The 22247-nt window shown below is 44.6% G+C and overlaps 1 pseudogene across 1 annotated transcript in view; it reads left to right on the top strand.

Annotated features, from left to right (window-relative positions):
• The window catches only part of LOC308235371 (cytochrome b-c1 complex subunit 2, mitochondrial-like), a 31905-nt pseudogene extending 9868 nt beyond the window's left edge, over positions 1-22037 (top strand). Inside the window, exon 3 of the transcript in view lies at positions 20869-22037. The product of the transcript in view is annotated as a cytochrome b-c1 complex subunit 2, mitochondrial-like (transcript). The remainder of the gene's footprint in view (positions 1-20868) is intronic.
• The last annotated feature ends 210 nt before the right edge of the window (positions 22038-22247 follow it).

Raw genomic sequence — 22247 nt, 5'->3', positions numbered from 1 at the left:
TGATTCATAAACCTTTTTCACATAGGCCTTTATAAGGCATTTTTACCAACCTGCTTAAACTCATTCCCTATATTTTCTTCTAATAATTTTGTTGCTTTTTTATATTTACCTTTCTATCCCAGATCACGTTGTGGGTTTATGAATGCTGTGAAGTTGGCATCTAACTATTTTTCTTCAAGTTGATGGCCAGGAGTCTGATACTATTTTAAAATATTCCATTGAGCTCTGGCCTGGGAGCTAAGTTGGTTAGAGCAGTGGCTGGCAAACTGCTGCTCGCGAGCAACATGCGGCTCTTTGGCCCCTTGAGTGTGGCTCTTCCACAAAATACCACGGCCTGGGCAAGTCTATTTTGAAGAAGTGGCGTTAGAAGAAGTTTAAGTTTAAAAAATTTGGCTCTCAAAAGAAATTTCAATTGTTGTACTGTTGATATTTGACTCTGTTGACTAATGAGTTTGCTGACCACTGGTTAGAGCACCGTCCCAATATGCCAAGGTTGTGGGTTTGATGTCCGGTCAGGGCACATACAAGAAGCAACCAATGAATGTATGAATGAATGGAGCAGCAAATAGATATTTCTCTATCTCTCTCTTTCTCATCTTCCTTCTTCTCTCTCTAAAATTAATAACTAAAATTTTTGAAATTATTCCATCTATTCTCATTGATTTGAAATTGTATCTTCACCACACAATAAATGCAAAGATATAAATGGACCAGCTTTTTATTTTGCTTCAGCTCACATGATTTGCATCCATGCATCTGTCACATGACCACACTGCTTTTATTTTAATTTTTAAACCTTTTTTGTTGAGAGTATTACAGAAGTCCCCCCTTTTGTCCACACTGCTTTTCATGAACATCGATGTACACAGTGCTTTGATTTAATATTATTAGCATCACAAGTAATTCTTGACTATTTTCCCAACCCTACCTTTTCTATCAGTCTTTGAAAATAATTTTTCCAGAAAATTCACATTCTGATTTTCAAATTGTATGAACAACTGATTGGAATGACAGTATATATATTTTTATATATCGCAGTGTTTTGAAAAAAAAGTTCTCCCCATCTGGGAGGATGACATTCCTCAGGGGAGTATTATGTGTTTACAAGAAAGATAAGGTAATAGTTGTGTCTCTCTCTCTTTTTTTTTAAAGATAACATCACTGCTGCACAACCCTGAGCTATCCTGGAAAATCTTGGTTCTTCAACCCGGTTAGATCACCTGACCATCTGACCATAGTGACAAAGATACCAGACCAGACAACATCAGGAAATGAATTAATCAGACTAAGAAAAACCACTGAAGCTGGCACAGAACTAACCCATCAGCTTCCCCCGTGACCCCCAACCCATCAGCTTCCCCCGTGACCCCCAGCGATTACATTAGAATGTAATCGCTGCCTTTCAAAGCCCTTGATGAAAAACCGTCGGGGAGGCCTGGATGGGTAGCTCAGTTGCTAGCGCATCGTCCGGATAATCCAAGGTAGTCTTTATCTCGGGTCACAGCACATACAAGAATCAACCAATGAATGTGTTTCTCTCTCTCTCTCTCTCTCTCTCTCTCTCTCTCTCTCTCTCTCTCTCTCTTTCTCTCTCTTCTTTCCATTCTTTCTCTAAAAATCAATTTTTAAAATATAGATATAAAGAAAAACCATCTGGGAGTTGGGATTTTGAGCCCCCAAATCTCTTGGCCTGGCACTCTGCCAATAAATGGCTTTCATTCTCCACTGCAAAACTTGGTGTTCAGCCCCACAATGTCAGGCCTGTGGACTGAGGGGTCCCTGGTTCAATTCCAGTCAAGGGCACATGCCTGGGTTGCGGGCTCATTCCCCAGTGGGGAGCATGCAGGGGGCGGCCAGTTGATTCTTTCTCATCATTGATGTTTCTATCTTCTTCTCTGAAATCAATAAAAAATATATATATTTAAAAGAAAACTTGGCCCTAGCCGGCTTGCCTCAGTGGATAGAGTGTCAGCCTGCGGACTAAAGGGTCCCAGGTTTGATTCTGGTCAAGGGCACATGCCTGGGTTGCGGGCTCGATCCCCAGTGGGGGGCGTGCAGGAGGCAGCCAATCAATGATTCTCTCTCATCATTGATGTTTCTATCTCTCTCTCCTTCTCCCTTCCTCTCTGAAATCAATAAAGAAATATATTTTTAAAAAAAGAAAAAGAAAGAAAACTTGGTGCTCAGTGTTTGGCTTCGCTGCAGTGCATGGAGTAGACCCTTTGGTTTTGGAACAATTAGGAAACAAACAAGCTGGGGTTGATAGTGGGGGAGGTTGTACAAGTGTGGGGGCAAGAGACACATATGAACTCTGCACTTTCTGCTCAGTTCTTCTGTGAACATAAAACTGCTCTACAAACCAAAGTCTATTTTTTAAAAAATATATTTTATTGATTTTTTACAGAGAGGAAGGGAGAGAGATAGAGAGTTAGAACTGATGAGAGAGAAACATGGATCAGCTGCCCCAGTAGGATGTGCAAATATTTATCCACTGAGCCAAACTGGTTAGGGCTAAAGTCTATTTTTTAAAAACAACACAGGAGCCAGCTAGTGGGGGCTCCCACTCACCAAATGTTGGACAATTAGAGAATCAAAATAATGATATTAATTATAACCTAATGAATAAAAGAGAATTCTAGAAGTTCATAATGACATAAATAATGAATTAAGACAAATGAGAAGATGAATACCAGTATTATAAGAATACAGTGAAATGGCAACTAACAAATGTAGAAGAAAGGACTAGAACACTGGCCGGTGTAACTAAGTGGTTAGAGCATCGGCCCTCTCACCAAAGGGTGGAGAGTTCGATTCCCAGTCAAGGACAGGTACCAGGGTTGCAGGTTCAATCCCTGGTCCAGGCGACTGATCACAACTCTTCCTCTCTCTTTTGTTCTCTTTCTCTCTCTCTTTTTCCCTTTCCCTACCTCTCTCCCTTCCACTCTCTCTGAAAATCAATGAAAAAAAAATCCTCTGGAGAGGATTAACAACAACAGAAAGACAGAATTAGAGAATTATCATGGGACGAGTTTCATACTATTAATTAATTCAGCCACGTAACATCAATGGAAACTATATATAGGGGTGAAAGTTTGATGAGGAAGAGATATTTGCATACTGTCAAATTTTTCTCCACCAAATATTTATTAATTGCAAAGAGAGAAAAAAAGAGCCACTTTACGGAGGAGAAACCCGGCAGGCACCACCTTAACCAAGTGGTCTACGTGAATTCATGGTTAATGGGACAAACCATAATCCCGTATCACTCGGGAGGATGCAGCGAGGAGAACACCGAGTCACTTCTCTGCTTTTCCTACAAGGGATGCAAACCTTGAAGCTCATACTGAGAAGACATCAGACAAACCTAAACTGAGGGATGTCCTAGAAATAATTGGCCTATAATCTCCAAAAGTGTGAAGACCATGCAAGTGAAAGTTAGACATGACAATGAAATGCAACGTGTGCTTCTGAATGTGGCACTTCCGTTCTAAAGGCAGCTTTGGGAGCAATTGGTGAAACCTGGGTGAGCTGTGAGGATGAGATGGTAGTGACGTGTTACGTTAACTTCCCGATCTTGGATCTGGTGGTGTAGGGAGGTGCCCTTGTTTGCGCCAACCAACATATGCAAAGGTGAGGTGATGAGGCATTCTGTTGGCCACTTACTTTCAAATGGTTTAGGAAACAAGTGAGGTGATAATATTCATCTCAAAGGATAGGTGTGAGGATTAAATTATAGGATGTGAAATCTTATAACAGTCCTTGGCACATAATCTTTCAATAAATTGAAGATGTTATGATATAATATCAAGACACTAAAAACATGTGACCAATGTGACCTTTGTATGTCGCTGTTTCTTCACAAGAAACACACATTTTTAGTTGTGAAAGTCTGTGTGTATAACATCGCATCCATTCTAATTTGCACCAGCAGAGGGCGCATCAGCCTATATTTAGGGCTTGACTGGTTGTAATTTAAATACGTAGACCAGCGGTTCTCAAATATTTTCGTATCAAACTCCTTATGCTCTTAAAAATTATTGAGGACCCCCAACATGTTTTGGGTTATGTGTTTGGTTTACAGTAAGGGTCCTGGTAAACCAGCTCTCTGAGGGGAAAGTAACCCCATGCTATCGTATTTCCGTGCGGTCAATACTCCCACCACCGCCCATCTCAAGCTACCAAATATTTAACAACTGGCTCACATGCCTAAGAATTGAACATTTGGCTCTCTGTGCCCAGTAGGGGCTGGCACCGGTGCACCATGGGATAACTATTCATCTTTACCTTAAACCAATTCAAACCAAGACATTTTTTAGAGATTTATGTATCTGTTTAAAAATAGCAACAATAAATCCATTCCATGTTAATATCAGAGTAATGACTTTATCACATGTCATGTGGCCTCCGGAACACTTCACCTCACACTGCGGGGAAGAGTGAAGAGCAGAGCCTCTCACTATTATCATGAGACTAGTTTTGACCTTGGAACCTCACGAAAGGACGTCAGTGACCCCCAGGGGTCGGGGACCATGCTTTGAGAACCACTGGCTTTCACTTTCTGTTCTGAAGTCTCTTCAATCCATTATCCTCCTTTAAAAATTTTAACGTTTTACAATATTTCCTTTATTATTATGAAATGAGATTCATACACAGCATAATTTACCCATCCTAGTATATAATCTCTAATCTCAAAGTCATTGCAAGAGAAAAATACAGCCTACAGCCCTTGACAAGATATGAGTGTGTGAGCACCGGGGAGGAGTGGGACTTTGGGAAGGTGACCCGTGGGTGGCACAGATGATATCAGGCCCAGCTGGGCTCAGGCGGCTCCTGGAATCAAGCACATTCATGTTTCTGCAGTGAAACATGAGCCCTTCACACCAAAGCGGGATGCATGCAGGCACCACACGAGCCAGTGTCAGGCCAGGCTTGGCCATCAAGCACGTTAGACGGCAGTCTCTCCTTTGCAGCTGCTTGGACCTTGGGTTGTGGTATTGTGGACGGTGAGCCTGCAGTTTATAAGACACGAGAGGTGCTCCCTTAGGTCGATGCTCACGGACACAACAGAGCCAGGTGTTCCTGCTTCTGATGGATGATAAGTTTAGGTTTAAGATGAACAAGACAAGCCCTGGCTGGTTTGGCTCAGTGGATAGAGTGTCGGCCTGTGGACTGAGGGGTCCCGGGTTCGATTCTGGTCAAGGGAGCATGCCCAGGTTTGTGGGCTTGATCCCCAGTGGGGGGCGTGCAGGCGGCAGTCGATCAATGACTCTCTTTCATCATTGATGTTTCTATCTCTTTCTCCCTTCCTCTCTGAAATCAATAAAAAATATTTAAAAGATAAAAAAGATGAACAAGACAATATTCAGTCAAATGCCCGTTTTTCTTTATAGCTGACATTTTGAAGGAAGGGCTGGTATAAATGAGAGTATTCATGTGACTGTGTAGATTATGAGAGAAGCAAAAGCAGAGGGGCCAGCTGGACAGTGAGGGCTGTGCATACACCTCCAAGACCTGCCGTGGCCGCTGAGACTCGCTCACTGAGCTCTGAGAGAGGTGTGTGCAGGAGAGTTGGGGTTCAGGGCTTTGGGAAGGACCCATGGCCGCCCTGCTGTGAGTGAGAGATTCTCCTGTAGGGGGCGCCAGAGCGCTGAGGGCCTGAGCAGGGGACTTGGGCCACAGTACCCATCAGTACCCATCAAACCGCTGTCCAGGGCAGTTATCTGCACCAACACCAACACATACCTCAGCAACCGCACAGGTGACCATGACACGCATGAGAATATTACATGTGTGTGACCACAGACATTCGCATGTTTTATTGATGACAGGTGCCCTTATTTACAGAACCCAGATATGCACCAGTGTCACTACTCTCAGTGCGTGCTCCAACATGCAACATCAACAGCATGCTAATATCAACACGGCGTGCCTCAGACTAAGACATACATCTTGACACTATGTGTATTGTCAGAATCCACATGGGTTGATACTGACTTGTGTGTTAATGGCAGCCTGTTGTCTGACACCTATGTGTGTGACAGTGACATACACATGGCCTTGTATGCATGTGGACATGTGTGTAGTCAAAGTGCCCGTCTGAGCCTTGTCTGTCCACCCTCTAGGCTGGAGCCCCTTGACCAGCAGCAACAGTTCTGATGAAGTTCTATTTCCCCTCCATTGGGAAGAGAAGAGAAGAGAAGCATCGTAAATGCTTGAATGAATGAGCAAGTGAATAGATGAATGAATGAATGAGTGAATGAATAAGTGAATGAATGACAAAGACTGTAACAAGAGGCAAAGGAGGATATTTTACATACAATAGCCAAGATACAGAAGCAATTAAGTGTCCATTGATAAACAATTGGATAAAAAAGATGTGGTACATATATACAATGGAATATTACGCAACCATAAAAAGAATGGAATCTTACCATTTGCAACAGCATGGATGGACCTAGAGGGTATTGTGCTAAGTAAAACAAGTCAGACAGAAAATACAAATACCGTATGATTTCACTTATATATGGAATCTAAAAAAAAACAAACAACAGTCCAAACAGAAACAAACTCTTAGATATGAGAACAAACTGGTGGTTGCCAGATGGGAGGGGGGTAGGGAGGATGGTAAAAAGGTGAAGTACACACTGGCTGAAACCGGTTTGGCTCAGTGGATAGAGCATCGGCCTGCAGACTGAAGGGTCCCGGGTTCGATTCCGGTCAGGGGCATGTACCTTGGTTGCGGGCACATCCCCAGTGGGAGGTGTGCAGGAAGCAGCTGATTGATGTTTCTCTCTCATCGATGTTTCTAACTCTCTCTCCCTCTCCCTTCCTCTCTGTAAAAAAGCAATAAAATATATATTTTTTTAAAAAGTACACACTGGCAGTTACAAAATAGTCATGGGGATGTACGGTACAGCACAGGGGATGTAGTCAATAATGTTGTAATAAATATGTGTGGTGCCTGGTGGATAATAGACTTACCAGGGGGATCACTTTCTAAGGTACATAAACGTCTAACCACTGTACACCTGAAACTAATATAATAGTGAATGTCGACTGTAATCTTTTTTAAATTTTAAAAGTTAAAAATGAAGGAGTCAGTAGGGAAGAAAAGAGGACATCTGTAATGCTTTCAACATTAAAGAGGTTTTTTTTAAAAAAAAAAAATGAATAAATGAGCAAGTAAATGAATGAGTGAATGGTAATCAGTATTTCAAACTCACCAGGTGCCAGGTGCTCTGCTAAGCACGCACATGCCTGATCTAATTAAATCCATACTTCAGTCCCTATGAGATAGGGCCCATCATGACACCCCCTGTACAGATGAGGAAAATGAGTCATTGAGACACTAGGTAACTTTCCCACAGCCATTCAACATGTAAATGTCAAAGCCTTGATTGGAGCCAGGTCTCTCATACTTCAAAATGAGCATTCTCTCTCTCTTTTTTTTTCCCAATCCTCATCCCAGGATATGTTCTTATTGACGAGAGAGAGAGAGAGAGAGAGAGAGAGAGAGAGAGAGAGAGAGAGAGAGAAACATTGATGTGTGAGAGAAACATGGATGGGTTGCTTCTTATATGCAACCAGGGATCGAACCTGAAACCTGGCTATGAGCCCTGACCAGGAATCAAACCCCTGACCTTTCGGTACACAGGAGGATAATCCAACCAACTGAGCCACACCAGCCGGGGCCAAAATGAGCATTCTTAACCTCTTAACCTCTGGCTGCCCTAAGTCCTGATTGTGAAGGGACAATGCCCTTCCCCCATTCCTGGGACACATGCCATCCCTCCAGGGCAGGCACTCAGCAAGTTAGAAGAGCAGAAGGCAGCCTTTTATCATCAATTCAAAGAAGAGGGAAGAGGTAGAGATGGTCCCAACGAGGAAGAGAAGTTCTGTGCAACGTGGCAACTCCTGCCCCTGAGCCCTTGGGAGGTTCCATGAGGACACACCTCTAGGGAAGAGGAGTAGGGGGTCCTTTTCCCTCTCCATCATCATGGATCCACAGCCCTCATATTAGTGAGGATGTAGAGATAGTGAATCCTCATTCACAGCTGTTGCAGCTGCTGTAAAAAGAGTTTAGCATTTCCTCAGAAAGCTAATAATTACCAAACAATCTAACAATCCCACTCCTAGGCATCTACCCAAAAGAACTGAAAACAAGTGTTGCAATAAGTACTTTTCCACTGATGTTCATAGCACTGCCGTTCACAATAACCCAAAGATGGACACAACCCAAATATCTAACAACTGATGAATGATAACAAAATGTAGTGTAATATCCAATGGAGGAATGTTCAGCCATAGAAAAAAATGCAGTACTGGTCACTGCTACAAGGTGGGCTATTGCATGAACCTTGCAAGCATGATGCTGAGTGTAAGAAGACAAGCATGAAAGGTCACACATTGCATGATCTCATTTATATAAAACTAGTGGCCCAGTGCACGAAATTCATGCACATTAAAAGGGAATTAATTAAAGGAAATATTTAATATTGCTATTTGCCCTTTCTCTATAATAGAAGTGTCAGAGATGAAAGAAAATTAGTAAAATGTCTATGAAAGTCTCTCTCCTGTTAGAGTCTGGGGCACGCCGCGGGACCCGGAGTCAAGTCCCTGCCCACCTGCACGAGCCTCAAAATCTTGCAAGACCCAGCCCTGGCCGGCCCCACCCTCATCAAGCTCCGCAGGGCAGGGGGCACAGCCTCAGGTCCCTGGCCTCGGAGTGATGGTGTGACGACCATTTGCATATTAGCTCTTTATTATATAGGATATCCAAAATGGGTCAGTCCATAGAGACAAAAAGTAGGTTGGTGGTTGCCAGAGGCTGGAGACATCGGGGATGGAGAGTGACTGGGGTTTTCCTTTGGGATGATGAAAATGTTTTGGAACTAAATACAGGTGGTGGGTGCCCACCATCATGAATGCACTAAATGTCACGGAATTATACATTTTAAAAGGCTAATTTTAGGTTATGAATTTCACCTCCATAAAAAAGAAAAATAGTGAGCTATGCCCAAAATTCAGGTCCTCAGTCACACGCAGCACATGTCAAGTGTTCAGTAGCCGCACCTGCCAGAGGCTACTACATTGGACAGAACAGATAGAGCGCATTTTAATCACCAAAGAACGCTCTATTGGACGGCACTGGTTAGCCTTCCCTACAGTCTACATCTGGCTGATGGTTTTTTCATGGTGTTGTTTAACCTGTTCCTGTGTTCATAGTCTTTTGTGTAAACTAGTAGTTACATCTGGAAGCTTGATCAGATTCAGGTGCAATTATTTTGGTAAAAGTATTTCATAGGCGTTGTGTCCTTCTCCCAGAGGGCACATCCAGGGTGGTTGTGTCTTTTTGTGTGTGTGAGAGATGCCAACAGCACCTTTCCCATCTCATTGGTCAAAGGAAGTCACATGGCCAAGCCCAACATCAATGGGCCAGAGAATGTGTTTGACTCAGAGGGCCTCTAAAGTCAGGTGATAAAGTCATGGATGTATAGTTCTCTAACATGGAGGGGGTGGAGATTTGGAAACAATAATTCAACATACTACAGAGAGCAGTATCTTTTATCAAATGCATTTTTGATAGGGAAGGTAAGTAACTTGCCCAAAGTCACACCACTGACAAGTGATGGAGCCATGATTTGAGCCCCGGCAGGCTGCCTCCCGAGCCCTGGATGGAAACTGCTCCCCTCCAGGGAGATAATGGAGCTCACCCAACGGGGCTGTCCTGCTGTCCCAGTAAGATCAGGAACGCAAAGGGCTTAGGCGCTTGGCACAGGACCCATGCGTGCTGCTCAGGACTCAGCTGTTTATTAGAGAGAATCATTGATCTGCTGCCTCCTACATGCCCCCCACTGGGGAGCAAGCACACAATAGGGCATGTGCCCTTGACCAGAATCAACCCAGGACCCTTCAGTCCGCAGACCAACACTCTTATCCAGTGAGCCAAACCAGCTAGGGCTAAATCTAGTTCATTATTAACCTAGTCTCACTACTGTCTCCCTGGACAGAGAATATTTTGTGAGAGAGTTGTTGGCAGAACCTCAATCCTATTAAAAAAAAAAAAAAAGAAAAAGCTTTTATTGATTTGAGAGAGAGGAAGGGAGATGGAGAAAGAGAGAGACAGAAGCGGGGACTTGGAGGGAGGCGGGGACTGGGAGCGCCCAGCTGCTGGTGCTAAAGGCAATGGAACGCGTTGGGTATAATGTGGGTTACAAAGTAGCATTCAGATAACCAGAGTTGTTTTATTGCTTTTTTAAAAAATAAAGAAATATGCCCTAACCAGTTTGGCTCAGTGGATAGAGCGTCGGCCTGCGGACTGAAAGGTCCCAGGTTCGATTCCAGTCGAGGGCATGTACCTTGGCTGCGGGCACATCCCCAGTGGGAGGTGTGCAGGAGGCAGCTGATTAATGTTTCTCTCTCATCAATGTTTCTAACTCTCTATCCCTCTCCCTTTCTCTCTGTAAAAAAATCAATAAAATATATTTTTAAAAAATAATAATAAAGAAATATATGTATAGTTGTGTGTGCAAGTGTAGGAAATAATTTTGAACTATAGATCTCAACAAGTTCATGTACTTTTAAGTTGTGAAACATGATCTCTTTCCACATTTACTGATGTTCATATATGGACTTTAGTACATTAGATGAGTTTTACAATAAAAGTTTATTTCAAGAAACAACACATTTTTCACACAATATCATTTAAAACATTTAACATTAGAACTGTTATGTCAAATAGGGATTGGAGATTTCATCGACAGTGTAATTTTGAATATATATGTTTTTGCCCGCTATCATTTGATTGCTCTCTTTTTTCCGTAAAATATGGGATTTTTACATATTTTGGTCAAAAAAGTCTTTTTTTTTTCTAATATTATTTAAAGTTTTATGCTTAATCTTTGTATTTGGGGGAGGGGGTGGGAGAGAGTACCAGATGACTATATTTGAAGGAATGGTACAAATGAAAACGTAAGTGGATGATTTAGTACTGATCTTTGTGTGTTTTTATTCTTACATTTTTTTCCATTTTGGAACAGCGGAGGGTTTCCGTTATGTGACGTATGTAAAAATGGCTCTTTGTAAACCCTAGGAGCCCAAAATAAAATGAAAAGCAGAGCTCCTCTCCTATCCTTAGCTATTCTAGCATTGAATGCACTATAATTTCTGGTGTGACCTTCCAGAATTTTCTGTTTATAAAAGCATGTCTGCGTGGACATGATGGAGGCAGGAAGTACAAGAGAGCAGGCATTCTGTCCCTGGAGGGCCCAGGTGAGGCCCTGACCTTGCCCCTTCCTATGTGACCTTGGGTGGATGGTGCCCTCTGTGCCTCAGTTTCCTCCATGTAAAATGGTGATGAAAACCAGACCAAATGAGCCCTAGCTGGTTTAGCTCTGTGGATAGAGCATCAGCTTGTGGACTGAAGGGTCCTGGGTTTGATTCTGGTCAAGGGCACATGCCCGGGTTGTGGGCTTGATCCCCAGTGTGTGTGTGTGTGTGTGTGTGTGTGTGTGTGTGTGTGTGTAGGGGGGGCATACAGGAGGCAGCCCATCAAAAATTCTCTCTCATTATTGATGTTTCTATCTCTCTCTCCTTCTCCCTCTCTGAAATCAATAAAAAATATATTTAAAAAACCCAGACCAAATGAATCTTTATTTTTAAAGGACTATAAATAATGCCTGAAATATGTTGAAATATGAGCAGTGTCAACTTTTTGTTGTTTGTTTTACCTTCCATATATAAATACCTCACGCTTTTCCTTTTTTAACATAATAGTTTGAAATATTTTTGTGTGAGAAGCCATAAAATCATCTCAGACTTTCTAATGGCAGAGTACTATTATAAGAATTACTTAGACAACATTTTTATCTTATAATAGACTAGACGCCCAGTGCATGAAATTCGTGCATGGGGGCAGGGGCCTTCAGCCCAGCCTGCACCCTCTCCAATCCGGCCCCTCAGGGGATGTCTGACTGCTGGTTGGATTGGGCCTAAACTGGTAGTTGGACATCCCTCTCTCAATCCAGGACTGCTGGCTCCTAACCACTTGCCTGCCTGCCTGCCTGATTGTCCCTAACTGCCTCTGCCTGCTGGCCTGATGCCCCCAACTGCCCTCCCCTGCTGGCCTGATCACCCCTAACTTCCCTTTCCTGCTGGCCTGATTGCCCCTAACTGCCCTTCCCTGCCAGCCTAATCACTCCTAACTGCCCTCTACTGCCAGCCTGATCATCCCTAATTGTTCTCCCCTGCCTATCTGATAGCCCCTAACCGCCTCTGCCTCAGCCCCAACCACTATGGCTTTGTATGGAAGGTCATCCAGAAGATGTCTGGTCTAATTAGCATATTACCCTTTTATTTGTATAGATGTCAAAGGTATTTTAATGACATGGAAAATGTACACAATATTAAAGAAAACAAACTAGGGTAGAAAAATGTGCACGCACCATGCACCTGGTTTTTAAGAATGTGCACATGTGCGCACGTTGGTTCAGTTTTCCTGTAGGGCCACTGAGTGTTATGGACTTGAAACCCAATGGCAGTGCCCAATATATCGGGCACTGCACGGTTTTGTATTGTTTCAATGTTCAGATTATTTTAGTTTTATTTTTCTATAACTGTAACAGTCACATAATGTACAATCCACCCTTTCAACTTTTTAAAAAAGTTTACAACCCAATGTTTTTTTTAAGTATATTTACAGTGTTTTGCAATGGTCACTACCATCTAATTCCAGAAATTTTCCATCATTGTTGGAAGCTACCCATTGTCTTCACTATCAGAAAAGTATAAACAAGGAGCCTGGAACACTGGTGAACCTTGAGCTCTGGCAAGGGCCAAAGCTATGCACTGATTGTTTAGTTGAGACAATGGTGGCTCAAGCAATTTCCTGACCAAAGAGTCTCAACATAAATCTTTACTAATACTTACTAACCTTTAAGATAGTCTGTCTGTTACCAGAATTGCCTGCCTGACTAAGGGCAATATGTGTATCCAAAACTGAATAAAAGGTTGGCAGGGCCTGGGCACCAGCAAAGTCCTTCCCTAGCGTTGGACTCTCCGCCTGGCCCCCAATTTCCAAATTATTCTTTCTTTCTTTTTTTAAATATATTTTATTGATTTTTTTACAGAGAGGAAGGGAGAGGGATAGAGAGTTAGAAACTTCGATGGGAGAGAAAAATCGATCAGCTGCCTCCTGCACACCTCCTACTGGGGATGTGCCCGCAACCAAGGTACGTGCCCTTGACTGGAATCAAACCTGGGACCCTTGAGTCCACAGGCCGCCACTCTATCCACTGAGCCAAACCGGTTAGGGCACCAAATTATTATTTCTTGTCTCATCTCTTCATTTGCCTGTGGCCCTTCTCCAGATCCCAAACCCTAAGCCACGCAGGAAGTGGCATCTCACACATCATTCCCAAAAGAAATCCCATGACTAAGAGCAGTCACTGCCAATTCTCCCTTTCACAATCCTCTGGCAATCATTCATCTTCTTTCTGTCTCTAAGGGGTTGTCTTTTCTGGATATAAACTGAGTAGAATCATACAATTTTCTCTTTTGTGTTATAAGAATAAAATATTTTGGTTTTACCTAATTATTCTGGCCATGAGGCATTGTTATGTAACCCATTGAGGGCATAAAATAGTAATGATGATCTTGTCAAAGATAGTTGTATCTTCCTTTCGTTGGTGTTCAACAAGCTCTTTTTACCAGAACATTCACTCTAAGGACATGAAGTTTCCCTTGATGACCGCCTCTCTCTTCCATTGGAAAATCCTGGAATCCAGCTCTTAGGTGGAGTTCTAGACACTTAGCTGTTCTTTGGCTCCTCTCCTTCTCCAATTTGCACTACAGATGACCCTTGAATAATGTGGGATTTAAGGGTGCTGACCTTCCTGCAATTGAAAATTCACACACAACTTTTGACTCCCCCAAAACTTCAGTATCTAGGAGGGGTTGGTTCCAGGACTCACCCAGCGGATACCAAAACCCATGCATGATCAAGTCCCTTATATAAAACTAGAGACCTGGTGCACAAAAATTTGTGTACTGTGGGGGGTCGGGAGGAGGTCCCTCAGCCTGGCCTGTGCCCTCTCACAGTCTGAGAGCCCTCAGGGGATGTCCTACAGATGGCTTTGGCCCACTCCCCACAGCCTGAGCTGCAGTCTGGCCTCCCTCTGCAGGAGGTGACCAGCTGATCGGGAAGGTGCTGTCCCCATCAGCTCGTCACTGCAGTGGCTGCATTGTAGCCACAGGAGCTTTGTTTGGAAGGACGTCCAGAAGGAGGTGCGGAAGGATGTTCAGCTGTCTGGTCTAATTAGCATATTATGCTTTTATTATTAGAGATGGCATAGAAAAATGCACAGTATTGTCCCACAACCCAGGCAGATTCCCAGCAGTGGATGGAAAACACTATTTTCAATCCACAGATCTTTGAATCTTCAGATGGGGATCCCAGGGATATGAGGAATGACTGTATTTATTGAAAAAAATCAATGCATAAGTGGACCCCCATAGTTTAACCCGCTTTGTTCAAGGGTCAACTGTTCTCTCTGTTTCTCCCCTCTATGCCCCCTCTCAGGCTTGTTTAGTCCCGGTTTACAGATATCCAGGCACCAAGTCAGCTTCTGTCTCATCGGGTGGCGAGTCTCTGACCATCAGCACTGGTCTCTGTGTCTCTGGCGCTGTGTTCACCACATTGGGCATTTCTCCCAGGGCCTCCCACACTGGTCCTGCTAATTACCTTCAGGCCAGGTGCAACTTCTATGGGTATAAGTTCTTCAATCTTCTGTCCTTTAAAACTCATTGAGGTTCTGCCAACAACCTGTATTAATAGTGTCGTCTCTCCCAACATACACTATGTCCAAGTGATGGTAGTGGTACTTAGGTTAATAAAGACCCACATTTACCAAATGACTCAAGAGCATTTCTTGTGAGATCTCCAATGTCACATCTGCCTGTGCTCCTCACCGTATCTGTTCACTCCCAATTGTGTTTCTATGTTCCTCTGGGCGGAGGAAGCTGAACTGGGTGATGGAGAGAGTGCAGGTCCCCTGGGCCTGTGCACAATGTGGCCACTTTAGAGAAGTGTCCCCCAAGAAAAGTAACACTCAGTCATACCAGCATCGAGACGCAGAATATCTACCAAAGTCTAGTATCTAATTGGAAATTCTCCATTCACATTTGCAGGCAAGATTACCCTTGTGTTTGGGATACTTCTGTATTGTGTGTGCTGAACGGTTTCCACTTACATTTCTCACTAAAAAAAATGTGAAGTTTCTAGTTCAGAGCTGTTCTTACAGGTCATTCGTGGGGTCCTGGCATGGAGCCAGCAATGCAGCGCTGGCGTGGCATTGGTCAGATCTCATTCTTTCTATTTAGAGTGGTGTGAGTGCTTTCTGTTTCCTGCTGCTCCTGCTACTGCTGCAGGGCATTGGAAGTGGGAAGCCATCCGGCCTGGGCATCCGGGTGTTGCCTGTAAGGAACGGCCTTTGCATGTAGCAAAGACCAGCCTTCCAGCTTGAAGTCCACAGGTGGAGTCAAGGGCACTATTCCACCCAGTCAGACACTGGAGGAGGGGCCCTCTGACACTGAGGGGTCTGCCCCTCCTCCTCAGCCACATCCCACATACCTGACATTCTTTATGAAAACAGGAAGTTCCACCAAATTTCTGCCTGTTCCCTGGAAGGAGTGCCCCGAGGCCAGATGGAAATAACACCCTCTGCACCCGGGAGGAAACTCAGCCTCTTTACACCTGCTGGTAAAGGAAAGCCTGTGACATTACAAAATGCAGCATTTTGTCTGTTTCACATTTCATATTCACGGCTCCCCCTGCACCACAGGGAGCTGTGGGAATGTCCTCTGGGGGTGGTTCCAGGGGTGCCTGAAATCAGGGCCCACGTGCCCTTTCCAGAGGGGCCGAGCCTGGGAGAGGTGACTCGCTAAGAAAATAGATATTACATCACTGTGTCTGTGACCTGCAGCGAGGCCTCATGCCAGGATCTTCCTGAGAAAATTGAGCCGAGAGAATTGAGCCAATGGGGTTTCCAGTAGACTCCTGCTCACCATGGGACCCTGAGCATCCTCTGCAGTGGGAACAACTGGGAACATGGTGGTGACGGAGGCAGCCCTGGTCCCCATCCCCATGGAGCTCTACTAGTAGGTCCAGTAGAGACGCCAGACTCATCCCAGAAGGGGCAGCACAGAGATGGGGGATGTAGAGGCAGCTTGTTGGGAATGTTTATATGGACTTTGAGTTTTCTACTGCACAGGTGCCTGCCCTGGATGACAGAACGACACACGGGCACCACTGAAGATGAAGAAATGCTTATCTTTGATCCAAGGAACAGCAACAACATTACCCTGAGGGGAAGGGCTCAGGTTCGCTCCTGTGTGAAACGGGTATGAACAGGCATGAAGTGTGGAGGTTGACTTTGACTTTTTTTTTCCCCTGGAGCCTGGGCCAGGGTCAGGTTCCTGCATGTGGGCTGGGGTGGAGGGTTTGTCCTTTGTTCCGCCACCAAAGGTAGCAAAATCAGCTCACATGTGCAGTGGGAGTGTGCTGGGGCTCAAAGCTGTCAGTCTCACGAAAAAATCAAATCTTCCTCTTATACAGGGAGATGAACGGCGCTACTTGTAAGTAGCCTATTTCACCCTTTGAGGAAGCGTAAGTATTCTAACCCAGGACTGACTGACCCGAAACCCTCATCGCTGTTGCGTCAGAGGCTCAAAGTGTCCATGGACTGGCCCTCAATGCCCGTTTCACCAGCACAGCCTCCGAGACGCCCTGCCCTGCCCTGATCCCCTCTTTTTTTCCATCCAAGTCCTGACTCAGCTGCTACAGAGACCAGGATCCAAGCCCAGGAGGGCGGGCTGGGCTGAGAGATGACAACCCCAACTCTGCCCCAGGGAACCTGTTTCTCTCTAGGTCTGGATGGTATCCAGGCCAACCTTACACTCTCTTTGATAGAGACACTTAAAGGGTGTGGAGCCTACTATTGATTCCCACAGGGGATTGAAGACGTGAGAGCTGAACCCTTTTTTTGGGGGGGGAAGGGGAGGGAGACAGTTAAGTCCGGAAAGGAGACTGCAAGTCTGAGCCTTTCCATTCTCATGTTTACTAAGTATCTGTACATGACTCACTGGGAAAAATAGATGCCATATCATTTTGTCACTTATAGATGTTCAAAAACAGATAGAATTACCCAGGAATGCTTAATATTCTACTTTCAATAAACTATTTTAATTTTTAAAGTGTCTGTTTTGACAAACTCATTGGTTTTACATCCTGAAAGAGTGTCATGACTCACCATTTGGAGAATACTTGTCTACCCTGCAGCTGTAATGGGGGGGCTTAGGGGGTGAAGAGCAGGGAGAGGAGTGTGCTGCTCACCCCTTGGGACAGCACAGACATTTAGACTCTGGTATTTCTGCTTTCAGATGCCTCCTCCCGGGTCTCCTGCCTCCTGTCCACTGCCTCACAGGAGACAGACACTGGGGTCTTCCACAGACTCAGATCTCACCACTTTCATCCCCTGTTTAGGACCCGACTGGTTGAGCCAGTTGGACCAGCACACAGATCCTTACTGACATTACTGATTTGGCCGCATCTATTAGCAGAAATATAGTGCATCATCGCGCAGCTTACACAGTTCCAAAGGGAAGATAGGCAATAAAGTGCACCGTCAGCCTCCCTCAGGGGCGCGGCTCCCTCCCTCCTGATCCCCTGTGGCTCTCTCAGGGGACACACTCTCCCCTCCCCCACGGAGCAAGCATATTCAGCACAAGGAAGATGGATTCCTGTGGAGGAGACAATGGGAACCTCTCACTGGTCCTGTTGCCATCACTCTTACAGGGTCATGATCTACGGGAGAGTCTTTGGACTTTTTCATCCAGAATGTCCGTGATACCAATAAGTATGACAACGCCATGGGTTACCTCAATCACTTCTAAGTCATCAATTGCTTTCCAAGTGTCCTCACAACTTCTCCCATTCTCTCATTCAGAGTCTCCTCTCCTCTTCCTGCCTCTCCCCTCCTCTCTCTCCCTCTCCATGAACCAAGTGAAAACAGTGACCTTTGCAGGGCAGCCTGAGCATGAATCTCAGAGCCTGCAACTGTGCCTGAGATGTACAAGCTGCGTGTCCTTGAAGAAATGACAACTAAAAAAAACAAAACAGAAGTAGACTTAGCAGCCTTCTGGCATGTGAGTTCCTGTCTTGGTTTCAGGAGAGACCCCAGTAACCTGGCAAATTTCTCATTTTGCCCACTTATTCAAATTAGAATTTCCAAATCTACAGTCACTGACTATCAGCTTCCACTCTGCACAAGCAGGCAGGAGTCAGAATCACACTGTGCAGTGAAGATACTCAGGGAAAGCAGCATTCCAGGAACAGAAACAATGAATTGGTGGTGTGGACAGTTTCTTCTGCTCTCTGGACACAGGCTCCCCATCCAAACGTGTCTTCCACCGGAATGACACCCACTGTGGTCAGGTGAGCAGTGACTGCCCCTGGTCCTTGGGTTGGGAGTGTGAGGTAGGACAGGTTGTGGATGAGCTCGTTCTGGAGAGTTTGAAATTTGCAAAAGAACTTGGGGAAAGTAGAGGACTTGTGGGGTTGGGTGGAAAAGGCATGTTTTGCTATTTCCAGTTGGGAAAGTGGGGATGGTTCCAAGGTGTATCCGATGCCCTCCTTTCTGCTCAAGTGGCTTTATTCCTGGGGGGTGAGAGGGCATTAAGCCCTTTTGGATGTACTTTTTGCCATTTTGTTCATTGTTTTCTGGTTGCTTTGTAGTTCCTCTCTCTTTCTTGTTCTCTTGCCTCGTTTCCTCTGGTTTAATGACAGTGTTTAGCGTTTTATTTAGATTTCATTTTCATTATCTTTTGTGTATCTACCATAGGTTTTTGTTTTGTGGTTCTCATGAGGCTCACACATATCAGCCTATATGTATACAAGTCTATTTTAAAAAGTGTATTTTTATTGATTTCAGAGAGGAAGGGTGAAGGAGATAGAAATAGAAACATCAATGATGAGAGAGAATCATTGATCGGCTGCTTTCTGCTTGCCTTCCTATTGAGGATCGAGCCTGCAACCCAAACTCGTGTCCTAAGTGGGGATGGACCCATGACCTCCTGGTTCATAGGTCAATGCTCAAACACTGAGCCACAACTGCCAAGTTATACCTGTCTATTTTAGGTAGATAGCAATTAAGTTTAAGCACATTCTAAAGCCACTTTTTAACTCCCCCCCACATGCTTTATGTTTTTGATGTTTCATATTCTTTTGTGCATTTTTTAACTATAGTGTCCATGGGAGGAGGTGAGTTTAGGACCTTTCTATGTCACCATCTTAAGCCATTCTCCTCGAAGTCATTTTTGAAATGGGAATTCAAATCTGAACTCTTAGGACTTACAACTTTACTATAATGATGATAATTCTTAAAATAGAACAAACGTGTTGATAAGGGTGTGGGAAATTGTAAACCTCACACTTGGCCAGTGTGAATGTAAAATGGTACAAGCACAGTGGGAAACTGTTTTTTTCCTCCCAAAGTTAAACATAGAATTAGCATGGGAATGAGCAATTCTACTTTTGGGAACAGAACCAAAACAAATTAAACGGTTGTTCAAAAATGACTTGTTCACAAATGTTCATAGAAGCATTTATCACAAGAGTCAAAAGGTGGAAACATCACAAATGCCCATCAATCAGTAAATGGTGAAAATGAAGGTGGTATGTACTTATAATAAAATGTTATTTCTCATGAGAAAGGAAGGACTGATCCACGCTACAACATGGATGAATCTCAGGAACTTTGAGATAAGTGAAAGAAGTCAGACACACAGCACATATTGTACCTTTCCATCCATATGAAAAATCCAAAATAAGTAAAGACATCAAGACTGAAAGCAGATGAATGGTTTCTAGGGTCTGGGAGGAGGGTGGAAATGGGGATGATGGCTCAGTGGGTGTGGGGGGGTGTAGGAGGTGTTGAAGACACTCTGGTGATGGTTACACAGCATCTTGAATGCACTGAATGCCACTGAACTTACATTGGTTAAACGGTAAACTGTGTTATGTGAATTTTAACACACATACAAAAATGAAGAGTAAGAACATTTGAATGGGTGCCTGTGTCCAGAGAGCAGAAGGAATTGTCCACACCACTGGTGCTGACCACTGTGATCATCTCATTATTTCTGTTGCTGAAATGTTACTTTCCACGAGTATCTTTACTTTAGAGTGTGATTCTGATTCCAGCCTGCTTATGCAGAGTGGAGGCAAGAAGGTTAAACTGAATCTACAATAATTTTTTTAAAATTCTATCACTGACAGTATTACAAAGTCCTGTGGCATGGCCTCAATGCTGGGCCATAGGTCAAGGGGGCAGCAATGCCACCAGCCCTCTGTACCAAGCTGTTGCCAAAGGGATTCACCAGCCACCTTTCCCCCCGCTCAACCCAGCTCCTGCATCACCCCAGGCCTTCCCCTCACTATGGTCTGTGCCCATGGATTATGCATAAATTCATATAAATCCCTGCGTTATGTCCAGCCGGCATGGCTCAGTGGTTGAGCGTTGACCTATGAACCAGGAAGTTAGGGTTTGATTCCCGTCATGGCACATGCCTGGGTTGTGGGCAGCCAATCAATGATTCTCTCATCACTGAAGTTTCTATCTTTCTCTCCCTCTTCCTTTCTCTCTGAAATCAATAAAGATATATTTTTAAAAATTCCTGGGTTAATCTCTTCCTGTCCCCCCTGAGATCTGTCTGTCTGTTCCATGCATCAGTGCCTCTGGACCTTCTTTGTTTGTCAGTTTACTTTGTTTATTAAATTCCACATATAAGCGAGATCATGTGACATCTCTGTAGAGATTTTACTGCCTCAAAGTTGCTGTCAAACTGAAAGCTGCAACTGCCCTACAGGAGTGTCTCCACATCCTCAGCCTTGAATTCATCAAATTAGCAAATGGTTTAGTGATTGCTTCTGCGGCAAACTATGCTCCTGCATCAAGAGCTGGTTTGTTCATTAAAACGGGCAGTAGGTCCCAGGACTCTGAGAACTCAGGAACCTCCCGTTGGCTTCCTCTTGCATCCGGTCTGACTACAAAAGGAGCAGCATCTTTCAGGATAAACCACGGAATTGAAGAAGTCGGTGGTAAACTCAAGGTGACTTCAACAGGGAAACTGTGGCGTGCCTGGGGGGATGACATCAATATTCTAATGGAGTTCCTGCTCAGTGTCCCCACAGCACCTGAGTGTCATTGGTAGGAGGTAACGGCCCTTCAGTCTCAGCTAAGGATGGACACAGCTGTGGCTTTTCAGAACCCACAGGCTCATATCATGGAAAATTTGCATGCCGCAGCTCACCGAAATGCCTTGGCTAGTTCCTTGCATTGTTTGGATTATGGGATTGGAAACATGACGCCAAAGGAGTTGAATTACTATGTTCAGAACCATTTTTCAAGTATAGGAATGGCTTTGTTTGGACTTGGTGTGAGTCATCTGTCAGAAGCAAGTTGCTGAAAGGTTTCTGAACACAAGGGGTGGGCTTGGTTTATCTGCAAATGCAAGACACCATGGAGGTGAAATTAGAGAACAGAATGGAGATGGTCTCCTCGGTGCTGCTTTTGTAGCTGAAAGTGCTGTCACAGGAAGTGCAGAGGCAAATGCACTTAGTGTCCTCCAACATGGCCTCGGCGCTGGGCCACAGGTCAAGGGAGCAGCAATGCCACCAGCCCTCTGTACCAAGCTGTTGCCAAGGGGATTCTCCAGCCACTTGACCTTTCCCCTTTTAATGCCAGTTACTCGGATTCTGGACTCTTTTGGATTTACACTATCTCCCAGGCGGCAGCTGCTGGAGATGTTATCAAGGCTGCTTACAACCAAGCGAAAACAATTGCTCAAGGAAACCTTTCCAATACCGATGTCCAAGCTGCCAAGGACAAGCTGACAGCTGGGGACCTAATGTCAGAGGAGCCGCCTGAGGGTTTCCTGGTTGAGGTCTGGCCTGGGCTCTCCTTGCTGGTTCATACATGTAACCAACCGCAGCCCCTCTGATTTCCCAGGCAGCTGATGCTGATGCCGCAAATGATGGGAAGAAGTTAGTTTCTGGCCAGAAGGCAAGGGCAAGGGCAGCCGGTGGAAACGTGGGGCATGCACCTTTTGTTGGTGATCTGTAATACTGAAACTCGTCCCAAGAAAGAGCTGGACGCTTTCTCAACCCAGAGCAGCGAACACATGGAACTCAC

Source organism: Plecotus auritus (assembly GCF_963455305.1).
Source record: "Plecotus auritus genome assembly, chromosome: 10".
In the NCBI taxonomy this organism is placed as follows: Eukaryota; Metazoa; Chordata; class Mammalia; order Chiroptera; family Vespertilionidae; genus Plecotus; species Plecotus auritus.
This window is presented reverse-complemented; position numbering and strand designations above follow the sequence as displayed.